Source organism: Pelodiscus sinensis, chromosome 3 (assembly GCF_052426305.1).
Source record: "Pelodiscus sinensis isolate ZL-2025 chromosome 3, ASM5242630v1, whole genome shotgun sequence".
In the NCBI taxonomy this organism is placed as follows: Eukaryota; Metazoa; Chordata; order Testudines; family Trionychidae; genus Pelodiscus; species Pelodiscus sinensis.
This window is the reverse complement of record NC_143054.1, coordinates 9,230,926-9,253,283: the sequence shown is the minus strand read 5'-3', so window position 1 is coordinate 9,253,283 and position 22,358 is coordinate 9,230,926. Positions and strand designations below refer to the sequence as shown.

Below are 22,358 nucleotides of genomic sequence, written 5' to 3'. Positions count from 1 at the left end.
CCCACTTCTTGTGTCCCCATTGGGAAAGAAAGCATCCTGGGACCCCTTTCCTCCACCTGTGTAGAAAGTGATAGGTGAGAAAACCAGCAACCTTCACTTACTGAGAAATAATTGAAATAAAGGGTAATGATTGGAGGATGGGTGAGTGACAGGTCCTGTCCAATTGCCTTGTGGCTATCCCTGTCTATAGGTGCATGACAAATCGATTCTCATTCTTGGTCTGGTCCCCTCAACTTTTTAAATTTGGTGCTGCATTATTGGTGGAAGTGAGGACAGGGTGAGGGGAGGTAGATGAAGGAAATGACTGGGAAGGAGAATTGAAAAGGAGTTACGGAGCATGGTGGTGGTTGGTAGTGTGTTGGCTCTGGGCCCTGTTTAGAATGAGTCATCCAGGGAACCATAATATGTCAAAAACCTCTATAGAACCTTCTGAAATTTCCCTCAATTTTCCTAGCTGCAGGATAAGCCCAATCACTACTTCTTCTCTCTGGGAGGAGAGAACAAGAGAAATCCTGAGCAGTGCTTAGCACATGTAAGTGTCTTTGGCTTCCACTTATTTGGTGCATCAACATTTAATGCCTCTACTTTAGATGGTCATCATTAAGGTAATGTTTGCTATGGGTGGAAGAAAGGGAACATTTATAGTTTTCATACACATTTCAATGCACATTCCTGGAAGAGAGAATTTTCAGTTTTATTCATTTTATTTCTCATTTCAAAAGAGATTTAATCTCATTGTAATTGGTTCTGATACATGAAATTAAGGAAATTTCCTGAATACAGAGGAAATATTGATAAATATTATACAAAATAAAAACATTGATAAAAATTGTACACAAACACACACACACTGTGTTGTCAATATTTCCCAATTAAGGCTCTGTTCTGAAATTCACCTCTGCAATACAGCCCTCATTCAAAATCAATGAGAGGATTTCCAGTACCTTCAAAGGGCTTCCAGCCACACAATAAATATGTATTAGGTGTAATGAAATTCTCCAGGGAATTTAATGGTACTGCAGAAAGAATCATTATAATTAAAGATTGCAGCACACACCTATTAAATTTCACCTGTATCAAAACAACACTTCAACCTATCAGCATATTGCAATCCCCAACACCTTATAAAGAGAGATTTCTGTCTCCTGTGCCTCCAAGTGGCTCTTCTCTCCAGTGGCTCCGAGTTTGAAGATTCTTTACCCTCTTTTTGCTGTCCACTCCTTGCTGCTGCAAAGTCACTCAGGTAAGAGCTTAGTGAAATGACAAGAGACTATGGAAGAATGTTTATAGACCTGAACTAAGGCTGCCAAAAACTTTGTATCATATTTTTTTCCAACTTTTTTCTTTTTCTGAAGCTACTTTGTGCTTTGGTGGTTTGCAGCAGATATTTGAAATGTGGCTGGGGAATAGCACCGTGGTCAGGAATGTGTTCTGGATGTGCCTATGAAAATCTTTTCACCTTTGGCTGAAACTAGATTCTGTAGAAACATCCCCAACATTCTACTTAGTGTGATTTCCCTGGTTATTGGTCCCAGGCTATTCAACGTTTTCGTTAAAATCATTCCCGATAAAGTTTGCAGAAACCCCCAAAAATCAGATGACTGGCAAATAATTAAGAGAACAGGACACAAAGAGAGAGCGATCTGGTTAGCCTGGCGCAAGCCAAACAAAATTCATTTTAATATGGCTGCATGCAGAAGTAAATATCTAGGAACAAAGACTACAGGTCACATTTACAGGATAGGGAGGTGCTATCCTGGGAAGCAGGATTGTGATTTTGGGGTGTGATGGATTATTAGCTGAACAAGAGCTCTGAGTGCAATGCTGTGGCCAGAAGAGCTAATGCAATCCTGGGGTGCATAAAGAAGGAAATCTCGAGTAGGCGTGGAGAGGTTATTTTACCATGAAGAAACTATGACCAGTAGTAAGTTTTCACAAGCAGGTCTGCGCAGAGACTCTCAGGCAGGCATTTATACCAGCAAGAACTTAATCAAATCCTTGCATGTCTCAAAACTGACGTCATCCAAACTAATGGGTTTTTAACAGGGTTCAAAAAAGAGCTAGATAGATTCATGGAGGTTAGGTCTATCGATGGCTATTAGCCAGGATGGGTAGGAATGGTGTCCCCTAGCCTCTGTTTGTCTGGAAACGGATGACAGGAGAGGGATCAGGTGATGATTATCTGTTGTATTCACTCCCTCTAAGGCATCTGGCACTGGCCACAGTTGGCAGAGAGGATACTGGGCTAGATGGACCATTGGTCTGACCCAATATTGCCGTTCTTATGTTCTTATGTTAATGCTGGGCTAGTTCGATCCTGTTCAGTCACTTGCCATTTCTCATAATTTTCCTAGCACATTGCTCTTAGGAGCTAGGGACAATCAAAGCCAAAGGAGCAGCCCCTAATGGAAGTCTATGGTACAGGTGTATGGCAGCTTTTCATCCCTTAAGTGTGTGGGGTGGTGCAGGACACCTGTGCGGAGTTATAGTTCTCAAATACATTCAGCAACCCAGTGCCCCATTTTATTAACTTGCTCTGCTCTCTGTTTAGAAGCCATTGCTCAAGGTACCTAGAACTACAGCCATTTCTGGACCATGAAAGCTGTGATAAAACTGTGCCCTGAGTGACGATAATGGTGCTGTGCCGATGGGGCCAGCTCGCAGCAAATGGGAAATACAGTCAAGGGCTAAAATAACAACTCTTTTTTTGGTCAGCTCTGCTGAGCTATCATTAAAGCCCATTCTTTGTGCAGGACTGGCCCAGATGAAGTGGACCGTAGAGCAATGTCGAAGAATAGGGGGTAGTTGCCACAGGCCCTGTAACAGCAATACTGTACACTTTGTTTGCTAAAACCCCCTATTCAATCCTAAAATCTAAGACAGGCCTGTTAACTAAACAACACAGCACAGGCAGTTATATAACCGTGGTCACCCTGGCAACCACATTCCAAGGGGCCTCACCAAATAAGGCCGTACGGTACCAAAACAACCTTGTTAATGTGAATAAGTGTAATTGGTGTTTACTGTCTCCCTTTCCCTCCTAAATAATGGCCCTGGAACCCAAAGACAACGCCAACACAAGATGGTACCATCCAGCTGCAAACCTATCATAATTTTAATAAACAAAAGTTGCCATTAAATTGTCTGTTTTGTTTATGTTGGCTTATTTAGTTTGTTAAAAATAACTACCTGTATTATTAATAAAATGTGTAATTGGCAATGAGCAGAGATGCTATGTAATCTTTTCTAGGTTATTGGCTTATGTGCTCATTTTGTCTTGCTGTTAAAACTTATTCCCAACACTTTGGAAATTGTCTCAAAATGGGCTACTGCTGTGTTTATTGCTCTTGGACAGGGGCGGCCCATGCGTATAGGCCGACTCAGCCTTTGCCTAGGATGCCGCCTTCAATGAGACGCCCAATGATGACGTCACGCCATCGAGGGCCGTGCAGGCAGGGGCGCCGATCGCGCGTTTCACCTGGGGCGCCAGCTGCCGGCAGCATGCCTTAGGCCGCCCCTGCTCTTGGAGCACGCATGGCACAGCTTACAGGCAGCTGGCCAAGGACATTCCTCAGGTGCCCAGAATCTGAGATGTGTTGGAGTTGGAGTGTCCTCTGTGTTTATTAGAACAAGGCAGCTGGCCTCTCTTACTCCTGCTTTACCCAGACTGCCTATGGCCTGCTCCATACCATGGAGTAGCCTCGAATCTCTCCATAGGTTTCAGTGCTATAGAGATTGCACCTGTGATACTTTAAAACTACCAGCACCATCTTCGGGTCCACCTACATGCCTGTGCTTGCAGGATGGGAAGCACAGGGCTAATTATGTCCACTCTGTGGTGCTCATGTACTAATGTAACATGTCCTTCTTTAGGCGTGTTGCTTTTATACTCCTACACACTGGTGGAGCAGCATGTGTAAACAAGGTGGGGCCTGAAACAGTATAAATGGTTTGTGTTCCCTATTCTAAAATGGAAAAGCAAGGAAGAACCAAAGCAAAGTCCCCAGATGAGAGCACAGGATATAAGTCTGCTGATCTATATCAATTTACTGCAGTTCTGAGACCAAAATGGCTGCTCTCTGCACACAAGCACCATTTTTAGAACTTTACAGCTGTAGTACACATAGAAGGGATGCCTGGGAATTTTAATCTTAGGCCTTGTCTAGACTTACACAGAGATCAATGCTGTGGAGATTGATTTTCCAGGGCTCGATTTAGCAGGTCTAGTAAGGACCTGCTAAATCGAATGCTGATGGCACCCCATCGACCCCGATACTTCACGGACTCATGAGGAGTAAGGGAAGTTGATGGGACAGTTTCTTCCTTCGACCTCCCACGGTAGGAATACCAAAGAAATTTGATATAAGGTAATCGACTCAAGATAGGCTATTCTTGTAGCTGGAGTTGTGTATCTTAAATCGAATTTCTTGTGTAGTATAGGCCTGGCCTTAGTTACACCTGTGGTGTGTGTGTGTGTGTCTATGTGTGTATTATTCAAATGTCATGATGGTTGGCCTAAGCAGCTAGGCAATATTAATGGTCTTTTGGGTTTGTTTCCATTAAGAAGAGAAATGGATCGTACAAGTCAGATATCCTTTGGTATAATCTTTGGTATCCAAAGCCTACAAAAGTCAGGGGGACTCTCTACTGACTTCAGTCAGCTGTAGATGCCTACCTGCATTGAAATCCTGGCTCCAATGACATCAGTGGAAAAAAATCCCATTTCACCTGTAGGTGGTTATTTCATAGTAATGATGACACAGAAAAATATGGAACCGATTAGTAATGGAGCTGAGCCGATCATTATTTTCCTTGCGAAACTGCTGATTCATCCACAAGAACATTTTCTGGAGGAACAAATTGCATTAAAAAATAGAAACAATTCTGATGAGGTTGAAAATGTTTTCTTATGATGGATTTGTAGTCTCATAGGAACCCAGGTGCAGGACAGAGTCTCCTTGTGTGTAGTGCTGTACAAACAGAGAAAAAGACGGTCGTTGCCCCATTGGGCTTGCAAAATAATACAAGGCAAGAGACAGCAGATGGATACAGACTGATGTGGGTATACAAGAAACAATGTTTTGGCTAGAAAGAGCGGCAGTGGGATCAGAACAGTTATGGCCTAACTACTGTCAAGTCTGCTGCAGGGTCTCGTAAAACAGGAGTTTTATGGAGCCATTTTGGACGAGGATAAGGAGGTACTTTTGTGGATAATCATGGGGCTGTCTTCCCAAGCCTGAGGAGCAGCATGTGCTTGTCATATGCAATAATATCAGAAAAAACAGTGGAGTCCTGTGGCAACTAAAAGCCTAAAAGATTTATAAGGGCATAAGCGTTTGTGGGTAAAAACCACTTTGTCAGAGGCATGGAGTGAAATCACAGAGGTAAGGAGATAGATATGCACTAGCATAACAAAAGAAATCCACACAGATATAGACATCATCTTCCTCTCCAAGTGCAAACAGATGGCCATCATGCCCAATGGACTGAAGATGAAAAATCCATTACAGTCAACATACTACACAAACTATGAGAGACTGTGATGAAGTGTTTTTCCCCGTGAAAGCTGGTGGCCATATAAAGCTTTCTGGGTGTCTGGCTGGTGAGTCTTGCCCACATGCTCAGGGTTTAGCTGATCGCCATATTTGGGGTTGGGAAGGAATTTTCCTCCAGGGTAGATTGGCAGAGGCCCTGGAGGTTTTTTGCCTTCCTCTGTAGCATGGGGTATAGATCACAGCTGGAGGCTTCTCTGCATCTTGGGGTCTTCAAAGTATTTGAAGGCTTCAATATCTGAGATATAGGTGGGAGGATTATTCTAGGAGAGGGTGGGTGAGATTCTGTGGCCTACACTGTGCAGGGGGTCAGACTAGATGATCATAATGGTCCCTTCTGACCTTAAAGTCTATGAATCTATGAGTCTATGGGTACGTCTAGACTACCGTGTTTTGTCGACGGAAGTTTTGTCGACAGATACTGTCGACAAAACTTCCGTCGACAAAGAGCATCCAGACACATTGAGTTCTGTCGACAAAGCAAGCTGCTTTGTCGACAGAACTCCGTAGTCTGGACGCAATGTTACAGGCAATAACACCTTCTGTCGACAGAGTTCTGTCGACAGAAGGTGTTATGCCTCGTAAAATGAGGTATACCAGCGTCGACAAAACTGCTGAGTTCTGTCGACGTTATGTCGACAGAACTCAGCGGTAGTGTAGACGCTGGTATAGTTTTGTCGACAAAAGTCCACTTTTGTCGACAAAGCTAGGTAGTCTAGACACACCCTATATAAATCTGTTAGTCTTTAAAGTGCCACAGGACACCTTGTTGTTTTTGCAGATACAGGCTACCATGGCTACCCCTCTGAGACTTGAATGATGTCAGAAACATCCATGCATGGATCAAATCATTGCCATAACTTAGTCCTAAGCCTTTAGAACATGTCAAAGAGCAGGTTTCTGTGTGTTCATCCAGGATTTAAAGAGTATGTCTACACAGCAGGGCTAGATTCAAAATAAGTTATGGAAGCCTGTTATTTCAACTTTTGGTGCTGTTTACACAGCAGTTATTTCGAAATAGAGCACTTTTCCCCTGTCTTCCCTTACTCCCCATACAATGAGGTTTACAGGTGTCGGAGTAAGAAGCCTGTTATTTCGACTGTATTTTGAAATAATGGGCTTGCTGCGTAGATGCACACGCACACACCCCTCAGGCTGCATATTTTAAATATAAATCTTTTCTTAAACAATCATTAACATATATACAACAACCCATTTGTTTTACATTAAAGAAGATCTATTGAATGTGTATATTGAGAGGCCAGTGCCAAGTGAAAATGTGCAAAGAAAAACCAGGTAAAATGTTATAAACCCTAAACAACCACTTGGCTCATTCACCTGTTTGTTGTCAGTAGCAGGGAACCAGTTTACGACATGAAGCAATCCTGCTAGCATAGAAATGCAGCATAGACAATAATCATGTGTGAGTAAAGGAGATTATACAGCTGTTGTTTTTATTATTCCATTAATTATTAGGAACACTCTTGGCGATAAGCCAAGTAAATGAGTCAAATGGCTTTATGTTGCTGCAGAATCAGCTGTGTTCATTTTTTTTAATTGTATCCTTTGGTATATATGGTTGTGACTATTTTCTTCCACTATTTGATCTGAGGAAGTGGGTCTGGCCCATGAAAGCTCATCATCTAATAAACCATCTTGTTAGTCTTTAAAGTGCTACATTGTCCTGCATTTTGCTTCAGCTACCCCAGACTAACACGGCTACATTTCTATCACTGTGAATCACAGACAGCATCACCATGGAATATGAAAAGAGTTTACATAATGTCTACTGATTTAAAAATGGATGTTTCTGGAGACACCCCAAGGTTAAGACAGAGAAACTGCTGCTAGAGGACTATATGGCACTGTGCCAATTTGCCAAAGACCAACCACAGGAAGAAGGTAAGAAGACCCCTATGAAAGAAGTTAGTAAGAATGATTTTAAAACTCTGTCTTATTTTTATTATTATATACAACGATGATACTTAAATAATTTTAAGCTGCTAGGAGAGAAAATGTTCTTGTTAAAGATTCAACAACCCTTCGTCCCTCCCATAACAGTCTCAGGGTATGTCTACACTACCCCGCTAGTTCGAACTAGCGGGGTAATGTATGCATACCGCACTTGCTAATGAAGCCCGGGATTTGAATTTCCCGGGCTTCATTAGCATAAGCGGGGAGCCGCCATTTTTAAATCCCCGCTGCTTCGAACCCCGTGCAGCGCGGCTACACGGGGCTCGAACTAGGTAGTTCCAACTAGGTTCCTATTCCGAACTACCATTACTCCTCGTGAAACGAGGTGTACTGGTAGTTCGGAATAGGCACCCTAGTCCAAACTACCTAGTTCGAGCCCCGTATAGCCGCGCTAGTTCGAACTAGCAGGGTAGTGTAGACATACCCTTACAGAAAAAGAAAGAAGACTTGGATTTCCTGATACTTCTAAGGTAAATACGAGGGCTGTCAAGCGATAAAAAAATTAATCATGATTAATCACATGTGCTGCCCCTTTGAAACGCTGCAAGGGTGTTTCAAAGGGGCAGTGCTGCAGAAGCCTGGGATCAGCTGGAGTCCTCAGATGACTCCAGGCTCAGTGAAGCTGCCCCTTTGAAATGCAGCAGCAGCACGAGGCTATTGGGAGGCAGAGTTCCATTGGGACGTGAGGTTTGATGAGACCCAAGGAGAATGTGTCACCCCTCCCCCTCATCGCCCCGAGGAGATTTGGGTGTAGGGTGGCAGTGCTTAAGAGAATGTTCTTCCTACTTCATCCAGAATGTTACCTCTTCCCTTTCTGCTGCCAATTAACCCTCCTTCCCACGTCCAGCTGGGTTAATTGGCAGCAGAAAGGGAAGAGGCAACTTTTTGAGAGTCAGGTCTAGAAAGATACAGTACGAGAAAGGGTTAGGGTCAAGCAAACACCTTAAGCAAACTTCTTACCCTCCTCCTGCCACTCGGATATTGTGTTGAATGTCTGAGGTAAATGTGCATGGGCAATAAAGCAGTTCCATTTACCCCACCCGCTCCTGGGTCACCTGTTTCTTCTCTTAACAACTACATTTCAGCAAAATGATTAATACATTTATAGCTGAGTATATTACTATATACATTGGGGGCAAACGGGAAGTAAGTTGGGAAGAAGGTAGCAAGGGAAAAAAGGAAAAAGGAAAGTGGATTTATGCTTGTTGGAAGCTAATCCCAATAATCAGCATATTGTCTGCATCTTTGAACTTCGGGTATTGTCGTTCCCTGTTCGTACGAGAAGGACCAGAGAACTGGGAAGGTGAAGGGATAAGCTCTCTAGCAGCCATCTTTACATCTAGAAGAACAGCATACATTATGTACCCTTAATCACTGAACTCTGGCACGTCAAATGGAGGAAAATAAAGCAATTATTTGCTGTGGCTCTACCAGCCACCTTCTTGCAAGAGTATTGCTGTTTTTATCTAGCTTCTGTCTGGGTATGGCCTGACTTTAACAGAGAAAGGAGTGAAGTAGCCAGTCACCTACTTCATGTGCTCCCACTGGGCAGGGAAGCATTTAGGGCCTGTTGTCCTGTCCCTGTGAGAAAAGGTGGCAGGTGAGGAAACCATTAATATCCATCTACTGAGAGATCATTGAAATAGAGGGTAATTATTGAGGGATGACAGAGACAGGCCCCTTCCAATTGCCCTGTAGAGGTCTCCTGTGTGGCTGCAGGGCTAATAGGTTCTCATTCTTGGTACCCTCCCCTCACCTTGTGTGTTTGGTGCACCAAAATGGATGCAAGTGAGGGTGGGGTTTTACCCACATAGTATAGAACATCTTGCTTCAAGGTGTGATAGGGTCAGTTTAGGACCCTCTTCCCTTTCCCTTCTGAAGGCTTAGGGAGTAAGACACAGGGCTCAGGGAGAAACCTAGTCAATTAGGGTATGTCTAGACTACAGGGTTTTGTTGACAAAAGTAGCTTTTGTCGACAAAACTATACCTGCATCTACGCTACTGCCTAGTTCTGTCGACATTATGTCGACAGAACTGGGCAGTTTTGTCAATGGCAGTAAACCTCATTTTACGAGGAATAACGCCTTCTATGGACAGAGTTCTGTCGACAGAAGGTGTTATTCCATTTACACTGTCCTTTGTGTCTACACTCTTATGTCGACAAAGCAGTTTGCTTTATTGACACAACTGGGTGTAGTCTAGATGCTCTTTGTCGACAGAAGCTTTGTTGACATATCTGTCGACAAAGCCTCTGTTGACAAAAGCCTGTAGTCTAGATGTACCCTTAAGTACCAGCCCTTTCCCACAGGACTCTGGGCTATATATGTCTGCCCAACCTTTTCCCGGTGAGAGAGCCTTGCCTGGCTGTTCTTTGAATTTGGCTTTGCACTCTATGGCATTTTCCAAAGCCCACTAAAGGGGGACTTTCTTCAATCATCAGTAGATGCTTACCTGATGAAATATGGTATAAGCAAGATGAAATCCTGATTCCATCGATGTCCAAGAGGAAAAAAATTCCCCTTTTGCCCTTAGACTGTTTTTTCCTGCCATCTGCTGTCCCAGCCCTGCACAGAGAATGGGTACAGCTGTCCTTGATCAAACGGCCCAGCCAGTTTTCAGCACAAGCACCTGGCCAGGTTTGTTGCTGATGAAGCGCTTTGGTAGCTCCCCAGATCAGTGTATGTAGGTACTCTAGCATATGTCTGATCATGAAAAGGGACACAGCTTGGTCAGTGGTGGGACATTCCACTGCCCCCCAGGCTGGCAAAAACACTCCCTCTCGGACTCCATTTTACACACCAATAGAAACAAATTGCGTATGACCCAGTTAGTTCGATCGAAACATCCCTATTCATTACATTGTCATCCTGACCTTCTCTTTCAGATGAGTCAAGGAATTCTCACTAGTTTTGTGGGGTATTTGCAGCAGACTCGATATGGGAAGTTTGGGTACCACCTTTCTGGAATGTGTCTGCGTGTGTGTCCTGTGCCTAGCACTTCTTAGGAATGTGTATGGTTATGTGATACCCACCCTGTACTTGCCACGTGCTGTCAGATTACAAAGCAGGTATGTTTCACAGCAGGGCCTGCCTTCTCTCAGCCTGACTTTTGCTCACTTTGCTTTATACCAGCAAAACTTAACTCTTCCAGCGTTAGGATTCTAGGATTCTATGACTCTGTGACCACTTCTTTAGTTCAGGCCTCAGACCGGACTTCAGACACAAGATAAAATGGAATTATTTAGTCAAGAAGCTAGTTCAACATTTTTGGAGGGGACATTTCCTCCTTTGGAAACTGCTGTTTCACCAACCAGGGAGAGTGTGACTGTTTTAATGAGCTCTCATTTTTTTAAATTCGGTTGAGGTTAAAACCTTCTTCTTTCTAATATGTTCAGTATTTATTCATATTCCCATAGGAACCCAGATCACGAACCAGAACCCCCATTGTTTTTGCCACTGTACAAACCCAGAGAAAAAGATGGTTCTTGCCTCATAAAGGCAGGATCGAAAATAACTTAAATTTCTTGCAGGTACTGTTTTATTAGGATCAGGGTAGGAGGTTTGGGGGAGGGGGGAGTGTTATGTCAGTACCAGTAAGAATTTAAGTGTGCGGTAGGGTGCTAGGGGCTCAGAGCAGGAGGTGGGGGGACTCAGGGCAGGGGATGGAGATGTGAGGGGGTGCAGGATTTTCCATGCTGCTCCTCAGGTTTGGGAAGAGGTCCCCATAAACATCCACAAAGCACCTCATGATCGTCCTCCAAAATGTCTCCATGAAACTCTCCTTGCTTTGAGAGCCTGCAACAAACTTGATAATGGCTAGGCTGCTGTGCTGATCCCACTGCCGATCATGCGGGCTGAGACAGTTGGGTTGGGGGTGTGAGGAGGGGCTTAGGTCAGAGCGCTGGGGTGTGTGGGGCGGGGAGTGCACTGGGGCATGGGTGCCCTTTAGGGAAGGCAGGGATGGCTGAAAAATACCACCACCACCACCACCCCACACACACCCGATTCCTACCAACTCTGCTTGTTGCTTGCTCATTCACTTCTGTCATTCAGGGAGTGAGAGGAAATGTGTGTCACTCATTCCACTGCCCCTCCCCACACCAGCCAAGAGGGAGAGGAATGTAGGGACACTGTGCACTTCCCTCTGGCTCAGTGACAGAAGAGGAGCAGCAAGCAGTGTCAGCTGGAATGGGGAGAGGCTTCAGGGCCCTTCCTCCCTAATGGTGCCTAGAACAGTGTGGGGAGCATCCCTAGACATCCCTTTTCACAGGCCTGCTGCTTCGTGGGCATTCCACAGGAGAGCCCCAGGAGTCCGGCTGGGGCTGTACCGTGCCACTTCCTGCAGCGGAGCACCCCAGCCAGCTCTTACCGGAGCAGTGCTCCGGGTGCACCGTTTTACTTCCACCTCTGTGTACAGGTTGCAAAATGATTGAAGGCAAGAGACGGCAGGTGGATACAGACTGACGTGGGAGTACAAGGAAACAAGGGGAGAGTCTCGGCCCGCATGGTTGTCTGTGGGATCAGCACAGCAGCAGAGCCATTATCAAGTTTGCGGCAGGCTCTCACCGCACAGGAGTTTTACGGAGCCATTTTGGAGGAGGATCACGAGTTGCTTTGTGGATGTGTACGGGGAACTTTTCCCAAGCCTGAGGAGCAGCATGGAAAATCACAAAAGGGCTTGTTATAAGCAATAATGTCATCGCCATCCACGCGTAGGTAGAATACGTTGTCATGACTTAGTCCTAGGCCTTCAGAAAACAAGGTAAATATCAGATGAGACTTTGGTGTTTGACCCAGGGTTTCAGTGCTAAATAACAGCGATACTAAGCTGAGTACGCAAACTGCAGATTCTTCTAAAATTGTAAAGGAATTCTTGGTTTTTTATTCTATAATACAAGCGATCGCACACAAACATACACACACAAAGCTTTGTATTTTCAATACAAATGTTATCTTAACTAATTATTAACAAAGATATAACAAACCTTTTGGTTTATTTGAAAGAAAGTGATCTGGTCTGGGGTTACATTGAGAGGCCAATGCCAGCTGAAAATCTGTGAAGTGAACCTAATTCATATGTTATGAGACCTAAACAGCCACGCAGCCTGATAGCCAGTAGCAAAGAGACAGTTTAACATGTCAAGAAATCCTATTAGCATACGAATGAAGTATAGAAAATAGTCATGTGTGAGTAAAGAGGATTATACACCTGTTATTTTTATTATTCCATTATTTGTTAGCGACCCTATTGGCGATGAACCAAGTAAATGAGTCAAATGACTTTAGGCTGCTCCATGATGAGCTATGAGTGACAGAAAGAATCATCCTGGAATGTAAAAAGACTTTGCATCACATCTACTGATTAAACTGATATTTCTGTTGACAGGTCTAAGCGCAGACAGATAAACTGCTGCCGAAAGGATATTGAGTTCTGCCAAGTTGGCCAAAGCCCAACCACAAGAATATGAGAAAATCCCAGCGGAAGTAGTTAACAGGGAAGATTTTAAAATGCTTTGTGTAGTAGTAGTAACAACTATGCTATTCAATTGATTTGCAAGCAGTTAGGAGAGAAAATTTCCTTGTTAAAGATTCAAAAACCCTGTTACCCCCTTCCATTCAGGGTTGAGGAACCTGGAACTTGTGGGGCTTTCAAAGAATCTTGAAGCAAAGAGAACACCAGATATAGTTTTCCCAATCCTTCTAAGGGAGATACCAAGAAGAAAAAAACAAAACAAAAAATAAAACACTCTTTAGGTCCCATGGAAGCTTGTAAAGAGGCAGAAAAGAGCACAGGCCCAGTGCTAGTTTCCTCTTGTATTAATCTGCAGTACTGGGGTTCACAGGCCACCAATATCAGAGGCAGGGGGAGACTGGGGCTCCTCATGCACCCATGTGTGGCTCTGCCACACTCCCTCCCCAGACCTCTACCTTTCCAGCTCTCCCGTGGCACCTGGCTGACTCATCTGTCTCCCTGTGCTGGGTAGGCTTGTGCCGCGCTGACCAGCCCTTAGGTGCTCCAGGGCTGGGAAGGCTGAGGTCATGCTGCCTGGCTTCCCTGTGCTCCAGGGCCAGAGAGGCTGGGGCAGGGAGTTGGGACTTCACTGACCAGAGCTTGGGGGCATGGGACAGGCTGGGGCAACACTGCCTGGCACTCTGGGGCTGGGAGAGGGGACTGAGGCTTGTGCTGCCTGGAGCTTGGGGATATGGGTTGGGCTGGGGCTTCACTGTCTGGTGTTTTGGGGCAGGTCAATATATTCAAAATATTGAATTAAGAGTAACATTCATATGAATCTGTTAAAATGCCAGTTAGGACCTAATCAGAATTCTTTGGAAACATTGCTAAAAACACAAAAATTGTTGCCAATATGATTATTGCCATAGATTATCACAAACAAAAAGTATTATCATTTGAGACAGTTATAAAATTATTTTAGACGAAAGTTATCAAATCCAGTGTGCGCTCAGAAGTTGGATTCTACAGTCTAAAAGATAATGAATTAGATTTTCCAAGGCTCAAGATTGACATGGGTGAAAATGATGATGTGAAGGAACTTTTCCTTATTTACAATTACTGAAGTTGTCTTTATAGTTTGGCATCTTAGCTGAGCATATGCCATACATTAATGAGAATTTGGTTTCTCATTCAAATCCAAATCCAAACTATGAGCCATTTTCAGAGCAGAAAACTGAAATGCAAACTTAGTCTCATGAATCATAGCCAGATCTTCTTGTTAGGTAGTATCTAACTCTTGTTGCTTGAGTAGCTGATTACACTGATTAAAAAGTATCCACACTAAGTGAGTCATGGAGAAACTTCGCCTTACCTCATTGTTCCTCTTAATGTAACTTTCAAGATCTGGTTCTCAATTATAAGACAATCCAGGATCAAGATTTTTGGGAAGCACAAATTCAGTAGAACATAGATGGCTCTCCTGTCTCTGCCTGGACTAATTATAATAAATTGAAGAATCTAACACCATTAATATAAAGAATTGTTCCTCCATCTCCTGAAACAAATATGGGGCAGTCTATAATCTGGATGAGTACAGATCTGAGCCAAAAATGCAAAAAAGCAATATCTAAATACAAGGCAGGAGTAGAATTTGGAAGAATTAAAAGTTTTCTAAAATAATATTTCAAGTCATTTATTAAGGCCAATATTTGGCTCCAAACCAAACTTCGACCTCACATGGAGTATGACTCTGGAAGGACTCTGTTCCAAGCATATGAACAGAACCCTTTCTCCAGAACTAAGGGCATTTGTTTTTTATTATATAGGACCAGCAGTGCAAATGCTGAAATTTTATCCCTAAGTTAGTCCAGGCAGAGACTTGTTCTATGGGTAGCCATCCAACTTCTACCGATTGTGTTTATCATTCTTTCAAAAAATCATGCCTTGGGTCTTATTATAATTGAGAATCAGGTGTTGAAAATTACAGGAAGAGGATAATTCAGATAGCAGGCAGAGGCTTCTTGGAGTTTGGGTTAAAAAAAATACGTGTAATCAGTATATAATAGGACTGGAACAGCTCTCCCTTCACTGTACATTGGAGAAAATTATCTCTTCTCTAGCAACTGGGAAAACGTTAGCACATTCTCCATTGGCTTTACTCTAACCATACATTCTTGACCACACAGTACTGGAAACTTTAGTCACTTTATTTCCCATTTTAAAAGAAAATGTTAACTTCTTTGTAATGGGTTTTAATGCATGAAGTAAGAAAATTTCCATAAATACATAGAATGACTGGAAGGGACCTCGAGAGGTCATCGAGTCCAGTCTCCTACTCTCATGGCAGGACCAAATACTGTCTAGACCATCCCTGATAGACATTTCTCTAACCTACTCTTAAATATCTCCACAGATGGAAATTCCACAACCTCCCTGGGCAATTTATTCCAGTGTTTGACTACCCTGACAGTTAGGAACTTTTTCCTAATGTCCAACCTAAACCTCCCTTGCTGCCGTTTAAGCCCATTGCTTCTTGTTCTATCCTCAGAGGCCAAGATGAACAAGTTTTCTCCCTCCTCCTTATGACACCCTTTTAGATACCTGAAAACGGCTATCATGTCCCCCCTCAATCTTCTCTTTTCTAAACTAAACAAACCCAATTCCTTCAGCCTTCCCTCATAGGTCATGTTCTCTAGACCTTTAATCATTCTTGTGGCTCTTCTCTGGACCCTCTCCAATTTTTCCACATCTTTCTTGAAATGTGGTGCCCAGAACTGGACACAATACTCCAATTGAGGCCTAACCAGCACCGAGTAGAGCGGAAGAATGACTTCTCGTGTCTTGCTCACAGCACACCTGTAAATGAATCCCAGAATCATGTTTGCTTTCTTTGCAACAGCATCACACTGCTGACTCATATTCAGCTTGTGGTCCACTATGACCCCTACATCCCTTTCTGCCATTCTCCTTCCCAGACAGTCACTTCCCTATTTTACATGCTTATTTAACATGTAAAATATTAATAAATATTGTACAAAACAAATATACAAACACAGAGACCTGTTTGCCAATGCTTCCTTTCTGCACTAAGGCCTTCTTTTCATCGACTCGTAGAATCATGGGGTTGTAGGAGACCTCAAGAGGTCATCAAGTTCTACCCTCTGCTAAAAGCAGGGCCAATCCCAACTAAAACATCCCCATATTTTTATTATCTTGAAATGGTTTCCAACCAGCAATGAATGTCTTCTAGGTGTTAAGTATTCAAACTATAACTTTCTCAAGGCAGGCATTTGGTCAGTTTTATTCCCCTGAAATACTCCAGGGACTTTTGTGATGCTGTAAAAATAATTATTATAATTAACAGGTTGCAGCACACACCTTTTGTTTTGATGCCAGTGACGTTTAAGATTTCAACAGATCAGTATATTGCAATCCCTAGAAATCTATAAAGAGAGATTTCTGTCTGACTTAGTGTCTCTTCTCTCCAACAGCCCTGAGTTCCCAGCCAAACATCAGCTATGAAGATTCTTTACCTTCTTTTTGCTGTCCTTTTCTTGGTCCTGCAAAGTACCCAAGGTAAGATAATAGTGACACGAAAGCCGGATATCGAAGGGTGTTTGTGAACCAGTACTAAAGGGGCCTAACACTTTTTATCATGTTGCCAACTGTTTTTCTGAATCTTTCTAGTGCTTATATGGTTAACAACAGATACTTCAGATTTGGCTGGGGTGTCAGGAAGGTGCCTTTGATGTGCTTTTGAAAATCCAGTCCGATTTTGGTATGCTATGGTATCCTGTAAAAATATCCCCAACATTCTATTTGGCAGCTTCAGGGAGTAGCTGAGTTAGTCTGTACAGGATAAACTTAAAAAACAACAAATGGTCTGGTAGCACTTTATAGTTAAAAGAAGCTGATAAGGATCATAGAAAGAGTACTAATTGCTATCCTTATCTGCTTCTTTTAATATTCAGTCTTTAGGTGCTTATAGATTACCAGCTCTGTCTACTTGTTTTTCCCTTTGATATTTTCATACCCTCTGCTCCTTATTTTCCTTCCCCTTCTTTTTTTTCTTCCCCCCTTTCCCTTCTCCCCTATTTAGTTTGGGTTTGCACATCCTAAACTCAAAACTCCAGTCATCTGAAGAAGTGGGCTGTGCCCATGAAAGCTCATGATACCATCTACATGTTTTGTTACTCTATAAAGTGTTACCAGACCGCTTGTTTTTTTAAAAAGTTTATTCTATTTAGCGGTATCCCAGTAGTATTAACTCTGTATCTGACACATTTTTATCGACAACCGGGAAGAAAACAAAATTGCCGCAAATAAATTTTAGACAACACAAAAACGGACCGAGCGATAAATCATGAAGAAAACAAGCCATGAAGTCAGAGAGGTCGGGCTCATGGAGTAAGCTGGGCACAGACAAACCATATGCATTTTAATATCACCAAGCAAAAAGGCATCACTAAAACAAGAGACTTTAGACCATGCTTACAGGATGGTGGACTCTATCCTCGACTGCAACAGCTCTGAACAAGATCGGGCTGGATAATTAGCTGAATATGGAATTCCAGGACAATGCTTTGACCAAAAGAGCTAATGCAATCAATCCTTGGGCTCATACACAGGGGAATGTCAAGTAGTAGCAGTTTATTTTAGCTCTTTGTTTGGCACTGGTGTGACTGCTGATGGGATCCTGTAGAGGCAAGATGGGTGAGATAATAACTTTTGCTGAGCCAACTTGTGTTGTCAAATAGACAAGCTTCCAAGGCACACAGAGCTCTTCAGTTCTCTCTAATATCCCAGGGCTTCCAGCTTGCCTAATATCCTGGGAGTGGCATAGCTACAACTCTTCCACAATGGAATCCTAGGGCCAGGTCTGGAATTCTCAAGTCGGGAAGGATACACACTGTTTAAAGGGTACATTGGTCCCAATGCCTTGCAATCAAATTTTGCCAAGCTGCCCCTCTATTACTTTGGGGACTCTCTCAAATACAAGGCCTGTGGCAAACTGGCCTTTTAGCCCCCAGCCCTGCTGGATGGCCCGGATGTCAAGCAGAGCTGAGCAAGAGTCACATACAAGATATATCCTTTTCCTCTGGTCTGACTTGATGAAAATGCACAAGGGGATGGTGAACTAAGTGGCAAACCAGGAGAGCACGAATTACAGGATACATTTCAGTGAATTCACACCTCCTTTGTTAAGCAATGTCTCTGCCCCAATTAGAGGTTACGCAAATCTGGGAATAGCATCCCACGTCATTCATGTTGTAGATCGTTGTGTCACTGTCTTAACCTCATTGACCTTCCAGGCATAATCTGCCGTATCCAGGTGCCTGGTTTTAGTACAGGAAGTGCATTTGTGTAGGATTGTAACAATTTCTGCGAAATGAAAATGCATCTGAATTATTATTTTCATCATCATAGAATATTAGAACTGCAAGGGGCCCTGGGAGATCAAGGCCATACTTCCTTCACCAAAGAATTTGCAATCTGACACTAAGACAAGAGAAATCACATATAGACAGGTAGGCTACGTCTAGATTGGCATGATTTTCCAGAAAGGCTTTTAACAGAAAAGTTTTCCGTTAAAAGCATTTTCGGAACAGAGCGTCTAGATTGGCTTTTCCGAAAAGCGTCCGTGGCCTATCTAGACGCGCTTTTCCGCAAAAAAGCCCCGATCACCATTTTCGCAATCAGGGCTTTTTTGCGGAAAACAAATCTCAGCTATCTACACTGGCCCTTTTGCACAAAAGTTTTGCGCAAAAGGGACTTTTGCCGGAACGGGAGCAGCATAGTATTTCCGCGAAAAGCACTGGTTTCTTACAGTAGGAAGTCGGTGCTTTTGCGGAAATTCAAGCGGCCAGTGTAGACAGCTAGCAAGTTTTTCTGGAAAAGCGGCTGATTTTCTGGAAAAACTGGCCAGTCTAGACACAGCCGTACAGTACAAGGAAGCAATGAAACTATACTGTTTAGGGCCCAGGCTTATGTCTGTGAGGAGTGGATACTTTAAGGAAAGCAGAGCCGAAATCCAGTTTAAAACAGTCTCATCAAAGGACAACACATGGTGAAGCGATGGAGCCCCAGGCAACAGTCTCACAGAGACCAGCTGCTCTGGCGTGTCTAAACCCAGCCCTGTTCTGGAAGAAGATGTTCCTGTGTGCAGCGTCCTCACCAGAACGTCTGTGTAGAGTCCCACATTTGGAGAGGCATTTGGAGAGGAAGGGACTGGTCCAAACCCTTCAGTTACTAAGTGTTGCAAACCATTGCTGAGTGGTTTCGCCCTGGCTCAGCCAATCAGCATTTATGATACTGTCTGGTATATCACTGTTCGGACTCAGAAAGCCACAGGGAAGTCAGTGATGCAGGCAGCTACTTGCTTTCCAAACCCGCAGTGGGGAACTAAGGCCCGCAAGCCGGATACAGCCCCCTACTTGCCTGGATTTAGCCCCCCGAGGCTCAGGGCTCCTCAGCTCACTCTGACACTTCAGCTTCTGCTCCCCTTCCTTTCCCCTCCCTTCCCCGCTGTCCCTCTGCAGGACTGGAGCACACAAAATCAACAAGGCTCTGGTGTGCGAGGGGAATTGGGGGAGTGTCATTCTCCTTCTCAGCTGGAGGCCATTGAATTTTGGGCGTTTGGGGAGGGTTTTGCTTCTTGCTTGTGTGCGGCCCCTGACTGATTTTTCTGTAGGTCGGTTGCCCCCTAGCCAAAAAATGCTCCCCACCCCTGTCTTAAAGGCACGGGGCTGCTCAGGAGAGCCATGCTCAGAGATACAGGTTTGCAGTGTACAGCCAGAGCATCTGACTAATTATCTCACTCTTTTTTCCTCGACTGGTGCAGAATTACAGCCCTGTCAGTATCAGTGAAAGGGTGCACGGGAAGATAACTGGGCTGGGAAATTCAGTGAACAGGAATTTATGCGTCAATCTTTTTTTACTCTGCTGTGTGAATGAAAATCAATCTTTTTTTCTTTATGCAGGATTTTCCTTGACTTTTGGCAACAGCTTCCGATGCCTACAAAGTAGGGGTAAATGCTACTCTTGGCGATGTCCCCCAAATAATTACATAATTGGACGCTGCTGTTTTTGGCGGCCTTGCTGTAGGAGGGTAAGTTCGAGATGGCGCCAGGGGAACGATTCTGCGTGAATCAAAGTAGTAAGCAGCTTGAGAGCAGGAGAGGTGAAGCTGGGAGCTTCATGATAGCAGCTGTAGCGCTGCTCTCGTGGTTGGATCAAGGCACATGTACAGAGATTTCTATTGTAAGGAGGCAGAGCTGCTGGCATGGAAACACGAGCCGCATGTGGTCAGGCGTTAGGCTCACGTGAATTGGGGAGGCAGAATTGGAATTTCCAGGCATTCTTAAGAATAACGGAATAAGCGTGTCACTGTTTGTTGTTTCGTTTGAGCTATAGGGATGTAAGTGACTAGTCAACTTCTCGACTATCTGATAAGCAAATGCTTATTGGATAGTTGACTAGTGACTCGACTAGTCGCTTCCCCCTGTCCTTTCTGCCTCTATCAGAGAAAGGCAGCACAGGAGGGAGATCAGGATTCAGTGCTGGGGCGTGGAAGCCAGCTTAAAAGCCGGTTCTCCCCACCACTATCTCCGTGGGGATCAGGTGCAGGCACATAGAAGGGAACTGGCAGCGCTTCTGCCTTGGAAATGTAGCAAGGACTCTTGCTACATTTCAAAAGCAGAAGCACTGCAGGGAGCATAGGGTGGGCTGGGGGCTCAGACATTCCCCCAATGGCCCCGCGCTCCCTGCTTTTGAAATGTACAAGAGCCAGAAGGGGGGCACTTGTACATTTCAAAAGCAAAGCACTACCAGGAGCGCAGAGCCAGCCGGAGACTGCTTGCCTCTCCCACTGGCCGAGCTCCGGCAGGGCTCTTGCTACATTTCAAAAGTGGAGGCACCCTTATTGACTAATCGAATATTCGATGCAAATTACTTCGACTGTTCGATTAGTTGATTCATCTAAAGGTAGCATCCTTCCTGAGCTATGTGTGTTTCACAGGAAGACTGGGTCATGAATAAGAGTCAAACTGTTCTATGCTTTCTAATTTGATGTCACAGAGGCAGGGTACATTTTTAAAGTCCGCAAGTATGACAACATTTCAGGCTTGTTGGGTTTTTTTTAATTGTGATGAGCATTTCAATGAAAAAATTTCATCCTTTTTCCAGCGGTTCTAATCTTTGATTTGCTGGGGTTGGTTGGTGGTTGGGTTTTAAGTCCCTGCTCGTTTATTTTTATGTTTAGCTTTGTATGTTAATAACATTTTTGGTTTATATTAATTCATATTTGTATAATTTATAATAACTTTTATATTAAAAAGGGATTCTGTCTTGTTTAGAGAGAGTTAGGAGCTAAGGGAGGGCAGATCCATACTCTGACATCAAGCACTTATTTGGTAAGCCAGGTGGGCAGCCACGTCACACATTTAAATATCTGAAACAAAATACAGGACTATGTAGCACTTTAAAGACTAACAAGATGGTTTATTAGATGATGAGCTTTCGTGGGCCAGACCCACTTCCTCAGATCAAATAGTGGAAGAAAATAGAGGAAGTGGGTCTGGCCCACGAAAGCTCATCATCTAATAAACCATCTTGTTAGTCTTGAAAGTGCTAAATAGTCCTGTATTTTGTTTCAGCTACACCAGACTAACACGGCTACATTTCTATCACTATTTAAATATTTCTATCTTCATTAAAACTTGGTAGCAGAATGCTGACTTAGGCTACCAGAGGTAACCTGGAAACACTCTGCCGTGTCCAAGGAACATGTCCGCTTTCTCAGAACAGTTTCTGAAAAAGCAGACACATTCTTTCGGCATCCTTGTATTCCTCTCGGTGAGAAGAAGAAGGGATATACCGAAAGAGGAGTTTTTTCCAAAATTTGGCCCAAATTTCGGAAAAGCGTCTCCCCCCCCCAAAAAGTGGAAAAAGATACTTAAATTGCGATTTGCAATTTGCATATCTTTTCGCGATATCATTGCAGTAGCCATAGGGCAAATGAACCTGCTGCTCTGCAGCTAACTAGGAATACCTGCACTCACCATTCAGTGCTGGGGGAATTCCTACTCTGCCTTAGATTGGAAATGTATTCTCATATTTTCTCTGTTGCAACGGATACAAATACAGAACCTGAGCGTGTCTTTCCCTTTTGCAGTATTAGAAGGAGGAGATGGCGTCACTGGTCACTGCAGGAGCTGTGAGACCCTGGGAGGTGACATCTTCCTTCTAAAATCATCAGAACTGTTCGTTGGGCTCCCGAGAATCTCCTGGGCTGCAGAAATTGCACAAAGAACCCCAGTATCATCCATGATGATTTGTTATTTTGCTTTCAATAAAAGCGGTTGTGGCGGTGTGTTGCTAAAA

At 43.7% G+C, this 22,358-nt stretch overlaps 1 long non-coding RNA gene across 3 annotated transcripts; it reads left to right on the top strand.

Moving 5' to 3' along the window:
- The first annotated feature begins 1,102 nt into the window (after nt 1-1,102).
- LOC102453673 (uncharacterized) lies at nt 1,103-22,358 on the top strand. 3 transcript variants are annotated; one of them, XR_003090192.3, is made up of 5 exons: nt 1,103-1,243; nt 7,299-7,454; nt 16,469-16,553; nt 19,958-20,085; nt 22,150-22,358. It is a non-coding gene; the product is annotated as an uncharacterized LOC102453673 (long non-coding RNA). The 3 variants fall into 3 exon arrangements; XR_003090195.3 differs by lacking the exon at nt 7,299-7,454 and having other exon boundaries at nt 1,224-1,243; XR_012902444.2 differs by lacking the exons at nt 1,103-1,243; nt 7,299-7,454 and adding an exon at nt 12,266-12,287.